Source organism: Zophobas morio, unplaced genomic scaffold, assembly GCF_036711695.1.
Source record: "Zophobas morio isolate AGI-343-1 ecotype UQ-CSIRO unplaced genomic scaffold, CSIRO_AGI_Zmor_V1 ptg000054l, whole genome shotgun sequence".
NCBI lineage: Eukaryota > Metazoa > Arthropoda > Insecta > Coleoptera > Tenebrionidae > Zophobas > Zophobas morio.
In genome coordinates, this window is record NW_026972159.1 from 4,226,232 (window position 1) to 4,238,849 (window position 12,618).

The 12,618-nt window shown below is 35.7% G+C and overlaps 1 protein-coding gene across 1 annotated transcript in view; it reads left to right on the top strand.

The window, feature by feature from the left end:
* Nachralpha4 (nicotinic Acetylcholine Receptor alpha4) overlaps nt 1-12,618 on the top strand; it is a 313,703-nt gene that overhangs the window by 141,034 nt on the left and 160,051 nt on the right. The gene's annotated exons all lie outside the window — the stretch shown is intronic.

Consider the following 12,618-nt stretch of genomic DNA (forward strand, 5'->3'; position numbering starts at 1 on the left):
TTATTGTTTACGTTTAAACAGATAAAATAAATAGTAGTCTCTGCAGTGGCTAAATTTCACCCAAACGCCGTTTTTCAAATCGGAATATTCGTGGACGCGTAAATGGCGCAGTCACTGGTATTTAAAAAAACCGATTTGTTTAGCCCACGGATCCTTTAATAAACTTACTACTATATAAAATATGGAACGTAATCTTCTTAGTACTTAACACCCTGTACTGCAATACGGTTCTAACGGTTCTAAACTTGTTTGCCTCGCTCGTGCAAAGATTAATTTTCCCAACTTATATACACATTCACGTTGCAACGAAATTAATTACGTCTGCATTATAACGCAACTGAGACAATCGATTTTTAACCGAAAAGTTAATTTCCAAAGAAAATCCTCCGTCAAAATTTGCCACGCTCTGTAGAACGGCCGCTTTGAATTATTATAAAGAATTCATACAGCTAAGTACAATTCCATGTTTTGGCTTTATTTATATTTAAAATTTAATTTGTCGCAACATCACAAGCAGAGATCTTAAGACGCTCTTAAAATTATTTGCTGAAAAGTTTATTTGTATTTGCGAAACTTTGTTAATAATGGATTCTGAACTAGCAACAAACGTTTTGTGTTTCACGCAGAGCGGCTTCTGGCGGTGTCAATTTCTACGTTTCCGCCGAAACAATCATAAAAGCAATTTCCACCGATTTACCAACCACTTTGATCGCTGATATTGGTTTCCGTTTCATTAAATTCCAATTTATAGTAATTATATACATGTTTTATTGGGCTAGGCCGGATTTATAAGGCGGGGGTGACTTATGTGGTGGCAATTTCGAGGACTTTCAAGTGCAGTTTTATATTAGCGGAAACAGGAAAATGAAAATTTTATGCCGGCTCTATCTCTCGAGGACTTATAAGTTTCTGTGTTAGTTCGCTGTTTAACTAATCCATTTGTGGGATTTATTATTTAACAAACTCGAAACTGGACCGGGGAAGATGAATGCCACACCAGAATTCCTTTGCTCTTTGACATGGATCGTACTAATATCTAACGATTTTTACGGCTCTAACTAGAATAAAATTTATCTTTACAACCAAACTCGAACTAGTGCTCATCGAGGGATGGATAAACGGAATATAGGAAAACTTTTGTTTAAAACTATCGCATTTTTATGTTACCGTATTCTAAAAGCAGTCATACGTTTAAATAAAATTCGAACTATAATACGAAAAGTAAATTTTAAACTCAATTTGTGGTCCTGGTGTATGTTGGGTTGCCTGTGCACGTTACCGCACAGAATTTTCATTTTCCGTGCAGTAAATTAAATTAGCGTGTGGTAAAGTGGCTATAATAACGCCAGAAGCGCTTAAATATGTATTGTATCCACTCAAGTGTGGTATCAAAGATAAATCCAAATTAAGCTCGAATTTTGGAGACGAGCTTTGGGTTAAAACTAGGCACGTTGTGGTAATACCATTTTCTACTTGAAGGGATGCATATTATAGGAAAATATGCACTACGTTAAAAATGTCGTGATATCTGACGAAAACAATAGAGGAAAAATCAAATTTTTCAATTATTTGAAAAGAAATTGAGAAAGTAAATGTAAATTTGTGATCCTGCGGAAGTTTTTTTGTAATTTTTTTTTGTAAATTTCACTTAATTGGACTTTAGAAATTCGGGTTACTATTTTGGTAAAAAAAATATCACCCATTATTTGTCAATTTTTATAATTTACACTCCCCACAAAAAAGCCAAAAACATACTTTCCGTCATTTTCAAGGGTATTTCATTTGGTGCACAAATTAACAAAATAAAATTCAAGCTTTTCCAGAACCTAATTTTTTCATTATAATTTTAGCGCACGTTTTGTAAAATTAGATTTTTGTAAGTTTTGAAAAATCCTTAAGATAAGAAAGGAAGAAACCTCTTTGTGCAAAAAGTCATCATTTGTAAAATCGATCTTTAGAAAATTTGTATACCTTAGTCGAAATTTTTGTTGTTTAGTTATTTTTTTAAACTTCAAGGTATTATGTGAAGAGATACATAATTAAGACTTAAAACTATTAAATTGGTAAATTTTTTAAGCAAATATGGATTTTGCAGTTATGCTTCGCCCCTCGTTCTGACAAGGAATAAAAAATTAATCGGAATTGGGATGAGGGCGGGTGGGCGGGGCTTATATTTTGCCTTATTTTATTTATATGTTTTAAGTTTCTTGTTGTAGAACGAAGATTACGAATATTAAAAAAGAAACCAAAGTCAAGAGATAAGCCCCGCCCGCCCACCCCACCTCAATTGTAATGATTTTGTTTATTCGTCGTGAGCCAGAGGGCAGAACTTATGTGCAAAGTTAGTATTTCCCCACAAAATTTTACTTGTTAGATTTGTTTTCAGTTTCTTGTTATGAAGAGAAAATTACGTGTACTCAAAAAAGGCAAAATATAAGCCCCACCCATCCATAAAAAAAATCATCACAGTTGTGATAGGACGAGGGGGCGGGGCTTGCATTTTGTCCTGTTTTTCTTACTCTACGTAGTTTCCTTTTCACAACCAAAGACTTAAAACTTTATCAAATCAGTAATTTTTTAAGCAAATTTGGATTTTGCAATTACGCTCCGCCCCTCCTTATGACAAGGAATGAAAAACTAGTCGGAATCGGGATGAGGGCGGGTGGGTGGGGCTTATATTTTGCCCTTTTTTAAAACATATTTCTCTGCAAAAATGTACCACTTTCAGTTCCTTCTTGTAGAAAGAAGATTACTAATATTAAGAAAGAAGGAAACGTCAAAAGATAAGCCCCACCCACCCACCCAACCTCAATTGTGATTATTTTTTCTATTCGTCGTGACCCAGAGGGGCGGAGCTTATGTGCAAAGTCAGTATTTCCTTACCAAATTTTACCGTTTTAGACTTGTTTTCAGTTTCTTGTTATGAAAAGAAAATTACGTATACTAAAAAAGGTAAAATATAAACCCCGCCCATGCATACAAAAAATCATCACAGTTGAGGTAGGGCGAGTGGGCGGGGCTTGCATTTTGTTCTGATTTTCTTCTGTACGTAGTTTTTTTTTCAGAACCAAAGACTTAAAACTTTATCAAATTCGTATTTTTTTAAGCGAATATGGATTTTGCAATTACGCCCTGCCCCTCGGTTTGACAAGGAATGAATAACTAATCGGAATTGAGATGTGGGCGGGTGGGTGTGGTTTATATTTTGCCTTTTTTAACATATTTATCTACGAAAATGTACCATTTTGATTATGTTTTAAGTTTCTTCTTGTAGAAAGAAAATTGCAAATATTTAGAAATAAAGAAAGGTTAAAAATAAGCTCCGCCCACCCACCCAACCTCAATTGTGATTATTTTTTCTATTCGTCGTGAGCCAGAGTAGCGGAGCTTATGTGCAGAGCCAGTATTTTCATACAAAATTTTACCATTTTATACTCGTTTTCAGTTTCTTCTTATGAAAAGAAAATTACGTATACTAAAAAAAGGCAAAATATAAGCCGCGCCCATCCATAAAAAAGTCATCACAGTTGAGATAGGGCGAGGGGGCGGGGCTTGCATTTTTTCCTGTTTTTCTTACTGTACGTCGTTTTCTTTTCACAAGCAAAGACTTAAAACTTTATCAAATTGGTAATTTTAAAAGCAAATATGGATTTTGTAATTACGCTCTGCCCCTCGGTCTGACAAAGAATGAAAAATTAATCGGAATTTGGATGAAGGCGGGTGGGCGGGGCTTATATTTTGCCTTTTTTTAAGATATATTTCTCTACGAAAATGCACCACTTTGAGCATGTTTTAAGTGTCTTCTTGTAGAAAGAAGATTACAAATATTAGGAAGAAAAGGAACGTAAAAAGATAAGCCCCGCCCACCCACCTAACCTCAATTGTGATTAATTTTTCTATTCGTCGTGAGCCAGAGGGGCGGAGCTTATGTGCACAGTCAGTATTTTCCTACAAAATTTTACTGTTTTAGACTTGTTTTCAGTTTCTTGTTATGTAAAGAAATTTACATATACTGAAAAAAAGGCAAAATATAAGCCCCGCCGATGTATAAAAAGAAATCATGACAATTGAGATATAGCGGGTGGGCGGGGCTTGCATTTTGTCCTGTTTTTCTTATTGTATGTAGTGTTCTTTTCACAATCAAAGACTTAAAACTTTATTAAATGGGTAATTTTTTAAACAAAGATGGGTTTTGCAATTACGCTTCGCTTTTCGGTTTGACAAGGAATGAAAAATTAATCGAAATTGGGATGAGGGCAGGTGGGCGGGGCTTATATTTTGCCTTTATTTTAATAAATTTCTCTACGAAAATTTACGATTTTGAGCATGTTTTACGTTTCTTCTTGTAGAACGAGGATTACGAATATTAAACAAAGAAAGAAACGCCAAAAGATAAGCAAAAACGCCAGTTGTGATTATTTTTTGTATTCGTCGTGAGTCAGGGGGCAGAGCTTATGTGCAAAATCAGTATTTCCCTATAAAATTTTCCGTTTTAGATTTGTTTTCAGTTTCTTGTTATGAAAAGAAAATTACGTATACTAAAAAAAGGGCAAAGTATAAGCCCCGCCCATGCATAAAAATATCATCATAGTTGAGATAGAGCGAGTGGGCGGGCTTGCATTTTGTCCCGCTTTTCTTACTGTACGTAGTTTTCTTTTCACAACCAAAGACTTAAAACTTTAAAAAATTGGTAATTTTTTTAAGCAAAAATGGATTTTGCAATTACGCTCCGCTCCTCGGTTTGACAAGGAATGAAACATTAATCGGAAATGAGACGAGGGCGGGTGGGCGGGGCTTATATTTTGCCTTGTTTTTAATATATTTCTCTACGAAAATGCACCATCTTGAGCATGTTTTAAGTTTGTTCTTATAGAAAGAAAATTACGAATATTACGAAAGAAAGAAACGTCAAAAGATAAGCCCCGCCCACCCACCCAGCCTCAATTGTGATTATTTTTTGTATTCGTCGTGAGCCACAGGGCGGAGCTTATGTGCAAAATTAGTATTTCCCTACACAATTTCACCGTTTTAGACTTGTTTTCGGTTTCTTGTTATGAAAAGAAAATTACGTATACTAAAAAAAAGGCAAAATATAGGCCCCGCCCATGCATAAAAAATCATAAAAGTTGATAGGACGAGTAGGCGGGGCTTGCATATTGTCCCGTTTTTCTTACTGTACGTAGTTTTCTTTTCACAACCAAAGACTTGAAACTTTAACAAATTGGTAATTTTTAAAGCAAATATGGATTTTGCGATTACTCTCCGCCCCTCGGTTTGACAAGAAATTAAACATTATTCGGAAATGAGACGAGGGCGGGTGGGCGGTGCTTATATTTTGCCTTGTTTTTAATATATTTCTATACGAAAATGTACCATCTTGAGCATGTTTTAAGTTTGTTCTTGTAGAAGGAAAATTACGAATATTACGAAAGAAAGAAACGTCAAAAGATAAGCCCCGCCCACCCACCCAACCTCAATTGTGATTATTTTTTGTATTCGTAGTGAGCCAGAGGGCGGAGCTTATGTGCAAAATCAGTATTTCCCTACACAATTTCACCGTTTTAGACTTGTTTTCGATTTCTTGTTATGAAAAGAAAATTACGTATACTAAAAAAAAGGCAAAATATAAGCCCCGCCCATGCATAAAAAAAACATCACAGTTGAGATAGGGCGAGTAGGCGGGGCTTGCATTTTGTCCCGTTTTTCGAACTGTACGTAGTTTTCTTTTCACAACCAAAGACTTAAAACTTTAACAAACTGGTAATTTTTTTAAGCAAAAATGGATTTTTCAATTACGCTCCGCCCCTCGGTTTGACAAGGAATGAAACGTTAATCGGAAATGAGACGAGGGCGGGTGGGCGGGGCTTATATTTTGCCTTGTTTTTAATATATTTCTCTACGAAAATGCACCATCTTGAGCATGTTTTAAGTTTGTTCTTATAGAAAGAAAATTACGAATATTACGAAAGAAAGAAACGTCAAAAGATAAGCCCCGCCCACCCACCCAACCTCAATTGTGATTATTTTTTCTATTCGTCGTGAGACAGAGGCACGGAGCTTATATGCAAAGTCAGTATTTCCCTACCAAATTTGATCGTTTTAGACTTGTTTTCAGTTTCTGTTCTGAAAAGAAAATTACGTATACTAAAAAAAAGGCAAAATATAAGCCCCGCCCATGCATAAAAAAAATCATAAAAATTGATAGGACGAGTAGGCGGGGCTTGCATTTTGTCCCGTTTTTCTTACTGTACGTAGTTTTCTTTTCACAACCAAAGACTTAAAACTTTAACAAATTGGTAATTTTTTTAAGCAAAAATGGATTTTGGAATTACGCTCCGCCCCTCGGTTTGACAAGGAATGAAACATTAATCGGAAATGAGACGAGGGCGGGTGGGCGGGGCTTATATTTCGCCTTGTTTTTAATATATTTCTCTACGAAAATGCACCATCTTGAGCATGTTTTAAGTTTGTTCTTATAGAAAGAAAATTACGAATATTACGAAAGAAAGAAACGTCAAAAGATAAGCCCCGCCCACCCACCCAGCCTCAATTGTGATTATATTTTGTATTCGTCGTGAGCCACAGGGCGGAGCTTATGTGCAAAATCAGTATTTCCCTACACAATTTCACCGTTTTAGACTTGTTTTCGGTTTCTTGTTATGAAAAGAAAATTACGTATAATAAAAAAAAGGCAAAATATAGGCCCCGCCCATGCATAAAAAATCATAAAAGTTGATAGGACGAGTAGGCGGGGCTTGCATATTGTCCCGTTTTTCTTACTGTACGTAGTTTTCTTTTCACAACCAAAGACTTGAAACTTTAACAAATTGGTAATTTTTAAAGCAAATATGGATTTTGCGATTACTCTCCGCCCCTCGGTTTGACAAGAAATTAACCATTATTCGGAAATGAGACGAGGGCGGGTGGGCGGTGCTTATAGTTTGCCTTGTTTTTAATATCTTTCTATACGAAAATGTACCATCTTGAGCATGTTTTAAGTTTGTTCTTGTAGAAGGAAAATTACGAATATTACGAAAGAAAGAAACGTCAAAAGATAAGCCCCGCCCACCCACCCAACCTCAATTGTGATTATTTTTTGTATTCGTAGTGAGCCAGAGGGCGGAGCTTATGTGCAAAATCAGTATTTCCCTACACAATTTCACCGTTTTAGACTTGTTTTCGATTTCTTGTTATGAAAAGAAAATTACGTATACTAAAAAAAAGGCAAAATATAAGCCCCGCCCATGCATAAAAAAAACATCACAGTTGAGATAGGGCGAGTAGGCGGGGCTTGCATTTTGTCCCGTTTTTCGAACTGTACGTAGTTTTCTTTTCACAACCAAAGACTTAAAACTTTAACAAACTGGTAATTTTTTTAAGCAAAAATGGATTTTTCAATTACGCTCCGCCCCTCGGTTTGACAAGGAATGAAACATTAATCGGAAATGAGACGAGGGCGGGTGGGCGGGGCTTATATTTTGCCTTGTTTTTAATATATTTCTCTACGAAAATGCACCATCTTGAGCATGTTTTAAGTTTGTTCTTATAGAAAGAAAATTACGAATATTACGAAAGAAAGAAACGTCAAAAGATAAGCCCCGCCCACCCACCCAACCTCAATTGTGATTATTTTTTCTATTCGTCGTGAGACAGAGGCACGGAGCTTATATGCAAAGTCAGTATTTCCCTACCAAATTTGATCGTTTTAGACTTGTTTTCAGTTTCTGTTCTGAAAAGAAAATTACGTATACTAAAAAAAAGGCAAAATATAAGCCCCGCCCATGCATAAAAAAAATCATAAAAATTGATAGGACGAGTAGGCGGGGCTTGCATTTTGTCCCGTTTTTCTTACTGTACGTAGTTTTCTTTTCACAACCAAAGACTTAAAACTTTAACAAATTGGTAATTTTTTTAAGCAAAAATGGATTTTGCAATTACGCTCCGCCCCTCGGTTTGACAAGGAATGAAACATTAATCGGAAATGAGACGAGGGCGGGTGGGCGGGGCTTATATTTCGCCTTGTTTTTAATATATTTCTCTACGAAAATGCACCATCTTGAGCATGTTTTAAGTTTGTTCTTATAGAAAGAAAATTACGAATATTACGAAAGAAAGAAACGTCAAAAGATAAGCCCCGCCCACCCACCCAGCCTCAATTGTGATTATATTTTGTATTCGTCGTGAGCCACAGGGCGGAGCTTATGTGCAAAATCAGTATTTCCCTACACAATTTCACCGTTTTAGACTTGTTTTCGGTTTCTTGTTATGAAAAGAAAATTACGTATAATAAAAAAAAGGCAAAATATAGGCCCCGCCCATGCATAAAAAATCATAAAAGTTGATAGGACGAGTAGGCGGGGCTTGCATATTGTCCCGTTTTTCTTACTGTACGTAGTTTTCTTTTCACAACCAAAGACTTGAAACTTTAACAAATTGGTAATTTTTAAAGCAAATATGGATTTTGCGATTACTCTCCGCCCCTCGGTTTGACAAGAAATTAACCATTATTCGGAAATGAGACGAGGGCGGGTGGGCGGTGCTTATAGTTTGCCTTGTTTTTAATATCTTTCTATACGAAAATGTACCATCTTGAGCATGTTTTAAGTTTGTTCTTGTAGAAAGAAAATTACGAATATTACGAAAGAAAGAAACGTCAAAAGATAAGCCCCGCCCACCCACCCAACCTCAATTGTGATTATTTTTTGTATTCGTCGTGAGCCAGAGGGCGGAACTTATGTGCAAAATCAGTATTTCCCTACACAATTTCACCGTTTTATACTTGTTTTCGGTTTCTTGTAATGAAAAGAAAATTACGTATATTAAAAAAAAGGCAAAATATAGGCCCCGCCCATGCATAAAAAAATCATAAAAGTTGATAGGACGAGTAGGCGGAACTTGCATTTTGTCCCGTTTTTCTTACTATACGTAGTTTTCTTTTCACAACCAAAGACTTAAAACTTTAACAAATTGGTAATTTTTTTAAATAAAAATGGATTTTGCAATTACGCTCCGCCCCTCGGTTTGACAAGGAATGAAACATTAATCGGAAATGAGACGAGGGCGGGTGGGCGGGGCTTATATTTTGCCTTGTTTTTAATATATTTCTCTGCGAAAATGTACCATCTTGAGCATATTTGAAGTTTGTTCTTATAGAAAGAAGATTACGAATATTACGAAAGAAAGAAACGTCAAAAGATAAGCCCCGCCCACCCACCCAACCTCAATTGTGATTATTTTTTGTATTCGTCGTAAGCCAGAGGGCGGAGCTTATGTTCAAAATCAGTATTTCCCTACACAATTTCACCGTTTTAGACTTGTTTTTGGTTTCTTGTTATGAAAAGAAAATTACGTATACTAAAAAAAGTCAAAATATAAGCCCCGCCCATGCATAAAAAAATCATAAAAGTTGATAGGACGAGTAGGCGGGGCTTGCATTTTGTCCCGTTTTTTTTACTGTACGTAGTTTTCTTTTCACAACCAAAGACTTAAAACTTTATCAAAGGGGTAATTTTCTAAAGCAAATACGAATTATGCAATTACGCTCCGCCCCTCGGTTTGAAAAGGAATAAAAAATTAATCGGAATTGAGATGAGGGCGGGTGGGCGGGGCTTATATTTTGCTATTTTTTTAAATATATTTCTCTACGAAATTGTTCCATTTTGACCATGTTTTAAGTTTTTTCTTCGGGAGCCAGGGGGCGGAGCTTATGTGCAAAATTGTGCAGTATTTTCCTACAAAGTTTTAATGTTAGACTTGTTTTCACTTTCTTGTTATGAAAATAATGCATAAAAAAATCGTCACAGTTGGGCGGGGCTTACATTTTTTTTTGTTATTCTTACTGTTCGTAGTTTTCTTTCTGAAATATAAAAATTCTTGTAGCAGTTTCTTAAGAATTTTGAGGTAAAAAGAGTAGAATTTTTACAAGAATTACAGGGTTAATTGACTTATTTCGGGCTGCTTTAAAAATTAGTATAAAATTTGTTTTTCCATTATTTTGAAGAGCGGTGGTGAAAAATAGGTACAGATTTGTGATCCTGAGAAAGTTTTGAATAGAATTCTGAACAAATTTGAGAAACTTAATTCTTGCATAAAAATTGTGGAGGCGCCAGGAAATAAATTAATTTTAGAACAATTTTTTTATTTAATATTCTACATAATACAAATTATTTTCTTTGCAAAAAAAATGTCTTTTACACTTATATACAAATTAATTTTAAATGTAGCAAATTCATGATTACATGACTATATCTGATGAAAATAATAGAACAAACAGACATCTGGATTAAGATCAATGGATTCCTTTTCAGAACTACCCTAAAAATATTCATAAACATATTTTTTTCCGATAAAAGTTGAAAATTCTTTGCTTAATTTCACTTTAGAAACTAGAGTTAGTACGAGTATGTTGGTAAAAAAATGTCAGACATTATTTGCTCCTCTTTATAATTTTTATGCCTGATCCACCATAACACTCCCCACTAAAAAAGAAAAAAGTGCTCTACATCCATACAAAAATCCAAAACCTCTTCGGGGGTGCCAATTTTTTCTTTTTTAGAATGTGAATTCAATCTAAATTAACTTAATTTTTTTAGTGGAAAATTATTTGAATTTACAAATCTCACGTATTTTCAAGCGTAATTTGGAGCGTGGTAACACTAAGCGTTTTGTCGGCGTAAATGTGTCCAAAATGTGTGTGTAATATAGTTAATTATTTTGTTTAATTCAGACGAGTCGTGTCTCCAAGGAATGCTAAATAGATTGTATGGGTAGGATTCTAATTTATAATTAACACTGTTTGTTGGTAAATTGTTTTTAAATATAAACAGTTTAGCGTAATTCAGACATGATAAGGAAACATCTAGGGTCCAACTATCAGTTATTATAATAATTAACCAACCCTAAACTATTCATAACTGTATTTTTTGTACTCCTTTATTATTTGGGCGAGCTATAAAACGTCTCGGCGAACCCAACGAGCTGTGTAATTGAACACAAATCCTTTAGTTTCAAGTACAACTGCTAACAATATTAACACATTTTGAAAGTTCCACCCAGACTAGCCCATCCGTAATCCACAAAACTGGCTAAAACCCGTCTTATGACCGATTATTTAGCCAGGTTTTGCGAAAACTATCCCGGCCCAGCCACGCCGGCTTAATTCCCATATTTACTCGAACTCCGGCTTTCATGCCTAATTCCCTTTTTTATTATTTGGCCTTTCCACTTGAAAGAAAGTCTAAGTAATGTCCCGACACCCATACATCGCTTTCCATTTCCTCGACGAAGAATTGGTTCTGGCGAGTGCTTTCCATTCGGCTTAGAAGGGGCGAAATAATTTCCATGCAGGAAAAAGCGACATGGAAACAGCTTCGCGGTTGATTACGAAATAAATGCTCGTAATATTTCGCCGAAAGTGTTTGCATGCGTTTTGTGTAAAATACGTAATAAATATGACTTTCTGTAGGAAATAAGACTGTTATTAATACTAAAACTTTCCGGTATGCGGCTTCGGACTTTTATGATGAAAATAAATTTCATGCTACATAAAATATGATCCTGTCACATGGGCTTGTAATTCACACGGGTCGAAGCGGAAGACAACAAAAGATAACGTTCGGAGGTGGCCGGAGGCATCGACTGGTGATTGTTTACAGTACGATTTTCGGTGTTGGTGTCGAATTTAAAAAAAAATTATAAACATGTCCGAGTTTTTTATCTTCTCTAGTCGTTAGAAAACTGTCTAGTCCAAATCTCCGAAAATCTCCTCGTTATTTTTTTATCAACTACAGCGCTACAACACCACCCCGAACGTGAGATCCGAGGGAGATAATTGGGGCGCATTTTTATCTCGAAACAGAAACAAAGGGAGTCATTAGCGGGAAAAATGAAAAATTATCGTCGATTTTCTTCCTACTTTAAATCTATCGAGGATACGATAATTTATTTAAGAGAGATTTATGTTTGCGCAAGATCGGATTTATACGACGTGTCTTCATGGCCAAACTCGGGGAATGTAACAGTAACGATACTTTCGTCTGAATTCACAAACACAAGGAATTATTTATGGTCTTGAATACCATTTCCAAGATTCAATTCGCTCCTAACTAAAACCTGAAACAATCATAATTTCGCAATGTCACACTTACTCCCGGTGCTGTGTTTTGGATAAATTCCAACTCTTTACCTCTGGAGATGTATAAATTTAAAGTTTGCCGAACAAGTTTGCTGCAGAACTTGTGCGATTTTTTGCAACAATTTTAAACAAGATTAATGCTTAGGGGAGCCGGGCTAAAAATTCATGTGTGGTGCAAACTGGCACTACTCGTTGCGAGCTCATAAATAACTTATTATGTGACGTCACGCGGTAATAACGAGCTCGGTACTTTAGTAGCCGATTTCGCTTTTTGCTTTTACAACGCTTCGTCAAATTTCAATAAAATGACACGACATTGTTTTTACAGTAGTTTGGGCCGTAAAACTTAACAAGGAAAATACAAACTTAGACAAAGCGAACTCGCAGCTGTTATCTCGTCAAGTCGCTTTAAATTCACAGCGCTTTTTGCTTCAATGTCGATTTTACAGTAACAAGAACGAAAACGAAATGAGAGTGCATTGCTT